The sequence below is a fragment of the Macrobrachium nipponense genome, chromosome 32, assembly GCF_015104395.2.
Source record: "Macrobrachium nipponense isolate FS-2020 chromosome 32, ASM1510439v2, whole genome shotgun sequence".
Lineage (NCBI taxonomy): Eukaryota > Metazoa > Arthropoda > Malacostraca > Decapoda > Palaemonidae > Macrobrachium > Macrobrachium nipponense.
The window spans coordinates 37,227,690-37,236,655 of NC_061094.1; positions in this window are offsets into that span (position 1 = coordinate 37,227,690).

Below are 8,966 nucleotides of genomic sequence, written 5' to 3' on the forward strand. Positions count from 1 at the left end.
TTCTTTGCTAAAATTTGAAATAGTGAGGGATCCTGGTCAGCGCATTTAGCCTGATGAAAGTTTTTACAGACATGTTATTCCTTGCAATCCAGCCATATTTTAAAATTAAGTTGGAGTCATTGAGGTTCGATATTTTATATAACTAAAAAAACTCAAGGCTAAAAACTTCGATCGGGACTTTGCAAAGGAGCATTTATTGTCATGACCCGAAATAGTGTTACCTCTAATTTATCTAGATTTGTACGGGTGTTCCACTTGTTTTTGTGTGTTTTCTAATCACTACGGTGCTTAACGACCCTATCCATGCATCTGTATAAATACAGACGTCCACTGCGTAAACGCATATTCACTGTTTAATATGATTGTTACGTAAGGGATTAATAAATCACCCAAAATGATAAAATTAACATAGTATATGATTATGATAATTTCAGTAGAACTTCTGGAAACAGACACTCAAAGATAAAAAGCTCGCAGTAGCGAAATCTCAATGATGTAGATAATTTCTGTAAAACAAAAAAGTAAGATTAAGAATTTCTCGTAACTTCAGCCACAGGAATAACGAAATTCGACCTGCAAAGAAACATCAAAGTTACTCCAAATGAATAAAAAATTGTATTAGCTTGCTTTTGTGGGAAGTCACGGTGTTCCGATAACGACACACGGCCTTGTCCTCCTTCTCTATTTAGCGGATGACCTGGTTTGGCTTCAGTTTCCCCCGTGCGCGTTGTTTCGATGATTCGAGCCCTTGAAAGATCCGATGCTGCAGACGCGTTCGGTTTGTCTTGGAGTGCCGGAAACGCTCACTAACGATGTTTTCTTGAATGATTCTAAGAGAGACGAAGCTTGCGTTGTCGTAGGAAAAAGGACACGTCGTTTTGTTTCTTGAAGTTATTCACTAACGATGATACTAAGTTGCTTGAAGAATCTCTTGCTTTCGTCGTCGTTAAAGAGTTCTTGTTGTTTTCTGAAGTCGCTCACTAACGATGATACTATGTTGCTTGAAGAATCTGCTGCTTCCGTCGTCGTTGACTTCTTATGATACATGATTTACTATTCTGGTTTTTCTTCGTAGGACGTTGTAGAGTTCTTCTGGTACGCTGGCCACCAATATTAGGGCTTGTGCCTTGTATGATAAGGCGCCCTATGAGGTAATGTTAGACTAGCGATAATCTTACGCTAAGTCGGTTGGTATTGCACTTCCATCTTCAATGGAGTGTCTGGGGGTTTGTAGATCATTTACGAAGTCGGTATTATCTTGTTGGTTATTACGACGATGTGTTAAACTCATGGTGAGGAGGTTCTTGTAGAAAACACTAAGTATAAAAAATTATATATTCTTCTGAAGTTTTACATGGTGAAGATCAGATATGATTGTACAAGTCTTCTAATAACGATAGCTTGATCGCTTCTGCCAATGATGATGGCTAATCCTATTCCTCTACATGATAAAGCTTAGGTAAAGAGGTACGAGGTCTTCTAATGACGATAGCTAACTCTCTTCTGCCCGTTTACATACCTCTTCTGTTACAAGTTATGAAGGAACAGACAGTAGTTCGAACATATGAACATACATACAAATGACATAGTTTCATACGAACACAACAAATCAAAATGAGACACGCTACCGATCACGTAGGCCGTTTGAATTATAGGTCGGGGTAGTTGTCTCAAGCAGGGAGCTTGGGACTAATGTTTTAAAACAATTGATGACTTACAGTGGGACGGCATGTTATCTTAGCCTACATACTTATTGTATTACGTCATCTTTAGCGTCTCTAGTCTGATCACATTCCTGCAAGCAATCTGAGGTTGAACCTCTTTAGTTTTAGACTTTATATATATGGACTAACATTACCAATATTTTTATTATGTAAACACTTACTATATATATATATATGAGGTTATAATTTTAAAATTTTAAAATTTTCAATCACTTTATAAAAAAATTTTATTTATCTGTTCAATGAGGACTCTTTGTGCCTAATCCCTAATTAAAAAACATTCTCATTTTCTCACAAACGGATTTTTTTCATTCAAAGAAAAATAATGCATAGCTATATATATATATATATATACATATATATATATATATATATATATGTATATATATATATATATATATATATATATATATATATATATATATATATATATATATATAGCTATGCATTATTTTTCTTTGAATGAAAAAATTCCGTTTGTGAGAAAATGAGAATGTTTTTAATTAGGGATTAGGCACAAAGAGTCCTCATTGAACAGATAAATAAGATTTTTTAAAATAAAGTGTGATTGTAAAATTTTAAAATTATAACCTCAATGCTAATGTATACGCTTCAGATGAACTAAGTCTTACTGCAACAAACTAATAAAAAAATTTCAATTTAGTTGTCAGAATGAGAGAAGAGAATTTATAGTGAATACGCTTGATAACTCTCTGCTAAGGAATCTCGTGTACTACTTGGTGCAAAATCCTCATGTTTGGTAAAAATACAGTATATAGCAAAATTTCCTTGTCTCCTGTTTGAAATTTCATTATATTACTTTGTTGACTGCAAGAAAGCATTGTTTGTTTGTTTGTTTGTATGGTGCTTTTACGTTGCATGGAACCAGTGGTTATTCAGCAACGGGGACCACAGCTTTACGTGACTTCCGAACCACGTTGAGAGTGAACTTCTATCACCAGAAATACACATCAACGTCCACAGAACAATATTATATGTAATGCCATAAGGTCACAAGGAATTCCCATCAGTTATGAAAAGCTAATTAAAAGAATCCATGAAGGGATGCATACATATATGAGTACTTTAACCTGAATTCAGAAACCTTTTGATCTGTCAACTAGGGTTCATCTCCATCAGAAATGGCTGAGGTCCTTGAATATTGATTTGACTCCCCAGATTTACACGATATTCTTAAAAGTTCGACGTCTGCTAGTGTAAAAAATAAAGGCTCATATAAGAAATGTAAAATTTAAAAATTTTGCTTCAATGTACATGTGCGTTTGAGGGAACTGTTCTACTATGGATCCCGTAGTTTCTTTAGAGTAGACGTTCATGGGTGCTTAAGGGTCCTTGGATTTGGGGGTCGGGCTCAGTTAGCCTCAGTGCTGTCAACCGGCTGTCCGGGTCAAGGAGAGATATGTCACTTTTGCCTGTGATTTCTATATTGTGGATTACGTCGACGAGTATGGGAATGATATATAGAAAGTTTGACGTTTTGTTGTATTAATTTACATGGAAAGATGGTTAATTAAGACTAGCTTAGGGTTAATCTAAGTAATAGAGACACGCGGGTCTATTTCTTTTGAAATGGCAGTTTCCTATAATATTTTGGTTACTTATTAACAATTTAAGCAGGGGCTGATTTATTAGGGTGTGTGGGGCCCTAGACCGTTGACTTGAGGGCTCTCTCTCATTTATGGGCAAGCAAAGAGGGCCCTTAGAGCTTTAGTGTGTTGGGGGTAGGTTTCTGGAATTTGGTATTTTCTAATTGGACACCTTTAGGTTATTGATAAATTTGTTTTAATTAGGCTATATTTTTTTTATGTACGGGGCCCTAGGCCATAGCCTAGTCGCCCCTGCCCCCCCCACCCCAATCAGCCACTGGGGCTGGCAACCCTTTCCCCCTTCTAGACTCCCCCTTAAGGCCACTACCTAACACATCCATCAAACCAAATCCAAAGTGATGGTACTGCTGTATACATCGTTATACTACCACCATTATAATATACTCTATAAATTAAAGAAGCTTACCTTAAACTGTTGGTTGAATAAACAATGATGCTGCTGCTTTGAGGAAAACGTGAAGCCATTGCAAGGTTCCCAGACATGCAACTCAAAGTAGGAAGTGGCCAGGTACCCGACGAATCCACTAGTTTTTCAATATTCCCCAAATAAGCTAAAACAAATTCACCGTACCTTAGGAAACAGTCAGGACAAGAAGCTGGAATTTCAACTTCTTGTGCAATATGAGATGAAGTGCTTGCTACGGCCTCCATGTCTAAGAACAAACTGAAAAGCCTGGGTAAGATAATGTATTGTCGCGCTGAGAACATTTTCAAACCCCCGCGCCATTGGCCAAAGTTGATGAGGTGTAAGAAAATGAAACTGTGATTGGCCAAACGTGTAAGACGTCATAGTGGACTAGTTTGTCTGCGGATTATAGTAGTTACAGGGCTCATTTGAGCTAAAAACAAGACACAGTCAACAATAACAACAGACTTAGAAAAATTCTGGGAGGAGACGAGTAGCGTGAGTTTGATCGTTGATATTTCGACTGTTATTGATTTTCACTAAATTATCTCACTCGTTTATTACCACGATTACAATACCATTCCTACACATTTTAGTAAAACTACATTGAATATCACTGATATCCTCATGCGGCCCTCTCCTAGACATTAACCGAAATTAGGTAGGTAGTCGTATAGAATTATTAGAGTAAGCTCGTGTTATAGCCTAAGACATGAACCGGGTAGTTGTTTACCATCACAGCCTTTCTCAAGTAGTAAACCTACTGTCATCAGTTGTGATATTTTTATTGGCAGTATGTTTGTAACCCATTAGGGTAAATGACTGAGCGGCGACAGAGCCGCCACCTCTCCCAGAACATGGCCACGTTCCCAAAAACATACTTGAGTCGGTAGATCTAGGGTACCTATCTGTGGTGGCTTAGACTATGGCAGTTGCGGTTTTTCTGTGCAGTTTTATCTGCTGAACAAGAATTTTAAGTAATATTTATTTGGACGACTCTAATTTACCTTTGAACTCTATCCTATGGTGAAGGGGACCCCCCCATTGGGAACTGGGGTTTTGTGTGGGGAGAATTTTGCCGTTCAACTCTATCCTACGGTAAGGGGGACCCCCAGTGAGAACCGGGGTTTTGGGTGGGGAGAAAGCACTTGGGGGGAGGTTTTGCCGTGATATTACGATATTGCCCAACATTTATGACTTTTGAAAACATGAAATACAGTCGAAAATAAGATAACAAAAGCACCGATAGTGGAGCCATTTCACATCCACATCCCACCTACTACTACTACTACTATTGCAACACCGAATCCTACTACGCATGCGTCAATTCTACTGCGCATGCGCTAGCTGTAAGGGAGCTTTTGTTCTAAACTCAGACTCCTTAATGAGGAAAAAAATGGGGGTTTACAGGAGGGGTACATGTATTTAGCCAATCACGTTGCAGTATGACCCCTACATTGCTATCGGACCGAGTAAAGAATTGGGGGTAACCATACATACATTGAGTTACATAAAATAATTTTCCTAATTTGTTTTTTAAACATGTTATATGTATTCTAGTGTTTATTCCTTTTACCTTTATCTTCTTATTTGTAGAATATCTGTTTTGACATATTCCCACCTAATAATTTTACCATATATACTTTGAAATATTAAGTTATAATTGAGGGCAGACACCTTAAAATGCCTAAGTGTTGATACTAGAAGTAGGTTTTAGGACAATTTGATACCTACCTTCCTATCAGTTACGTGAAATTGCAAGTTGGGCGAGGTTGGTATGGTACGTATTAGCGTTCCACCTTGGTGGTCTCGGGTTCGATTCTCGGCCATTCCATTGGGGAATGAGAGATGTGTATTTCTGGTGATAGAAGTTTACTCTCGACGTGGTTCGGAAGTCACGTAAAGCCGTTGGTCCCGTTGCTGAATAACCACTGGTTCCATACAATGTAAAAGCACCATATAAACAAACAAACAAAACCATTTATAATGCATTTCTCACCCATAGCAATACCTGGATTAAAATTTGACATTATTATTATAACACCTACATTTAATTATAGTCCATTATATCGTTTTACAGACATTACAATTTACACTTTCCTTCCAGTTTCCTTTCTGTTATCCAGCTGTGTATAATTAATTTTAACATTTTACAATCCTTTCTCACCCTTAAAAGTTAGGTTTGTTATATGTTAGTTTACCTTCTAGTTTTACTTTCTTGAAGGGGGTTACCCGGTCAGGCTAGGTTGGTTATCTTTTAAGGGGGGGTACGCGCCCCCCCGGTTAGGCAACGTGCCCTACTAGGTTAGGTTTGTTATATGTTAGTTTACCTTCTAGTTTTACTTTCTTGAAGCGGGGTACCCGGTCAGGCTAGGTTGTTTATCTTCAAGGGGGTTACTGCCCCCCTGGTCAGGCAACATGCCCTAATAGGTTAGGTTGCTTAAGTTAGGTTAGGTTAGGGTATTTCTACAGAAGCAATCCGCGGTGGCCTAGACTATGGCAATTGACGTATCTCTATGTTATTTTACCCACTGCACAAGATTTGAAAGTAATATTCATTTGGACGACTGTAACTAAGCAGTAATTTACATTTGAAGACTGCATGACAGTCAATGAATCGACGTACCGAGTCCAAAAGTAAATTAAAGTTTAGTTCCAGTAGAACGAAAAAAATATTCCCTTCAACTCTTGTAAAGCATGTAAAATAACACAGGAAAATGTCAGTTGCCATAGTCTAGGTTACTGTGGAATAGTTCTATAGATTGATCTATTAAGTATTTGATTCGGGCAGAGAAATGTAAACATAACCGCCATGTTTGAACTCCTCAAGCACCACGGAGCCATATGTTCACTAAGGGGAAGATGGCGCACTCGGAGTGGGTGGGTGAGAAGGAAGGTACGAGTTGCCTAAGTGACTAGTAGCACCCCACGGAATAGTAATATAGGCTTTAACGTAACTTTCGGCAAAAATCTAACACTCACCTTTCTATAAAATAATAATTAAGAATAATTTTTTAACCTTGCCTTAAAGGGGTGGAGGGTACAAAGCAGCAGCTGCCTTTATGAAGGCGTGGAGTCGGGTCTTGGGGTCATGAAAATGTAACTTGAAATACGCAACCGCCAAGTACCCGACAAAGTTGTACATACGCCGCCCGTATCTCAGAGTCGACTCCCGGAGTTCCCTCCACCTCCTCTCTATTGTATTAGTATGGGCACCGGTTACTGGGTCCACAAAGTTGATCGAGTGGTTGACTGTCAAATGGACGTACCCTACGTCTCCCAGGCAGTCATAAGTCCTCCAACAGTGAAATAATAGTGGTCCCCGGCACAATGTATTCCTTGATAACTGCAGAGTCCCACTGATCTTATCGGGAACAGGAACAACGAAGAACTCTCGGGTCTGCCTACAGATACCACCGAACACCCACTGTCCTTCGATGACGCGACTTACGTTGTATTTCCGCCTTCCGAATTTCGCCTCATCGATTTCAACAGTTGTGCCGGGCCCACCAATTTGTTTCTTCTGTTGGATGCACCAATTAACCATGACCTGAAATAAAAAGTAGTGTTAGGGAAGGAAATTAAGCAGGGGAAAATTACATAATAATACAACAATGGTTGGTATATGAGAGAGAGAGACAGAGAGAGAGAGAAACATACATCCTTCCCGGGAGAAGCTGGCCCAATCATTAATGGTTGTGTCCAACAGTCCAAGTTCTGTCCTCGCATACAGGTATGCAAAGAACAGAACGGTCTCGACATCAAGGTGGGACCCAGAAAACCAAGTGCCATTAAATAATGAGAAGTAGTACAAACAACGCTTCTTCGCCTTCTTACTGTAAGGCCTATAAGACTGGTCACACCTAAGAGAATATGTGGAGAGAAAAATACCAATTACAAACCTCAAAACCTGAAAATATGGAGTAGGCCATAAATGGTATAGATGAAATCTAATATTTACACTAATCTATAGGGGTGAAATATATTACGGTTACATGTAGAAACCAACAAACAACATTTAAGGAATTTACCTGAAGCACTTCTGCAAATCTAGACGGCACTCATTCCCACAATGGGGGCAAAAGACCTGCTTTCTCAGGAGGCCGTGGTCCTGGCATAACTCGATGAGCCGGCCATAATTGCCTTAGTAATAGGCAGAGAATTCTTTGTAACTTCAGTAACAATCGTTACATGTAGCTGGCAGAGTCCTCCCTACTGATGGGCTCGGACAAGCACGAAGTTGATGCACTAGATGTGAAAGGGCTGTTGCCTTGTATAATAAGGCGCCCTATGAGGTTATGTTAGACTTGCGATAATGTTACGCTAAGTCGGTTGGTTATGCACTTCCATACTCATTGGAGTGTCTTGGGGTTTGTAGATCACTTACGAAGTCTGTATATTCTTTGGTTATGATGACGGAAATATTTTGACTCATGATTATATCTTCTTTCTGATGTGAGGTTTCTAGTAGAAAACACGAAGTATAAAAAATAGTTCTATTCTCTGAGATTACATGATGAGGATCAGAGGTAATTTGTACAGGTCTGCCAATGATGATGGCTAATTCAAATTTACATGATGAAGCTTAGATAAAGATGTACAGGTCTTCTAATGAAGATGGCTTGATTGCTTCTGCCAATGATGATGGCTAATTCAACTCTGACTACCATCTCGGTTACAAATCATAAAGGAAGCAGACAGTAGCTTGAACATATGAGCATACATACAGATGACACAGATTACAAATCACGTAGGCCGTTTGAATTCTAGGTCGCGGTAGTTGTCTCAAGCGGGAAGCTTGGACTAATGTTTTCAAAACAAATGAAGGACCACAGGTGACGGCACGTCATCTTAGCCTACTTTATTGTATATGTCATCTTAGCATACTTTATCGTCTCTGGTCTGATCACATTCCTGCAAGCAATCTGGTTGACCTCTTGGGTCACTGGTTTTAATTAACCATAGTTTTAGTTTTTTATATATATGTGATAACATTCATATTTTTATTATGTAACACTTACAGATGCAGTAATGACGACAGTTTCAACAATGATGTCATGTCGTCGTACGGTTAGGATGTGAAAGCAGGCCGGACCATAGAAAACAGGGTAGGAGAGATGGGGTGAGGTAGTAAAAATGCTTTGATGCTATTGGTTGAGAGGGTGTGGGGCTGAGGTAAACAAATAAGTAGTTAACAAAATAAGATTG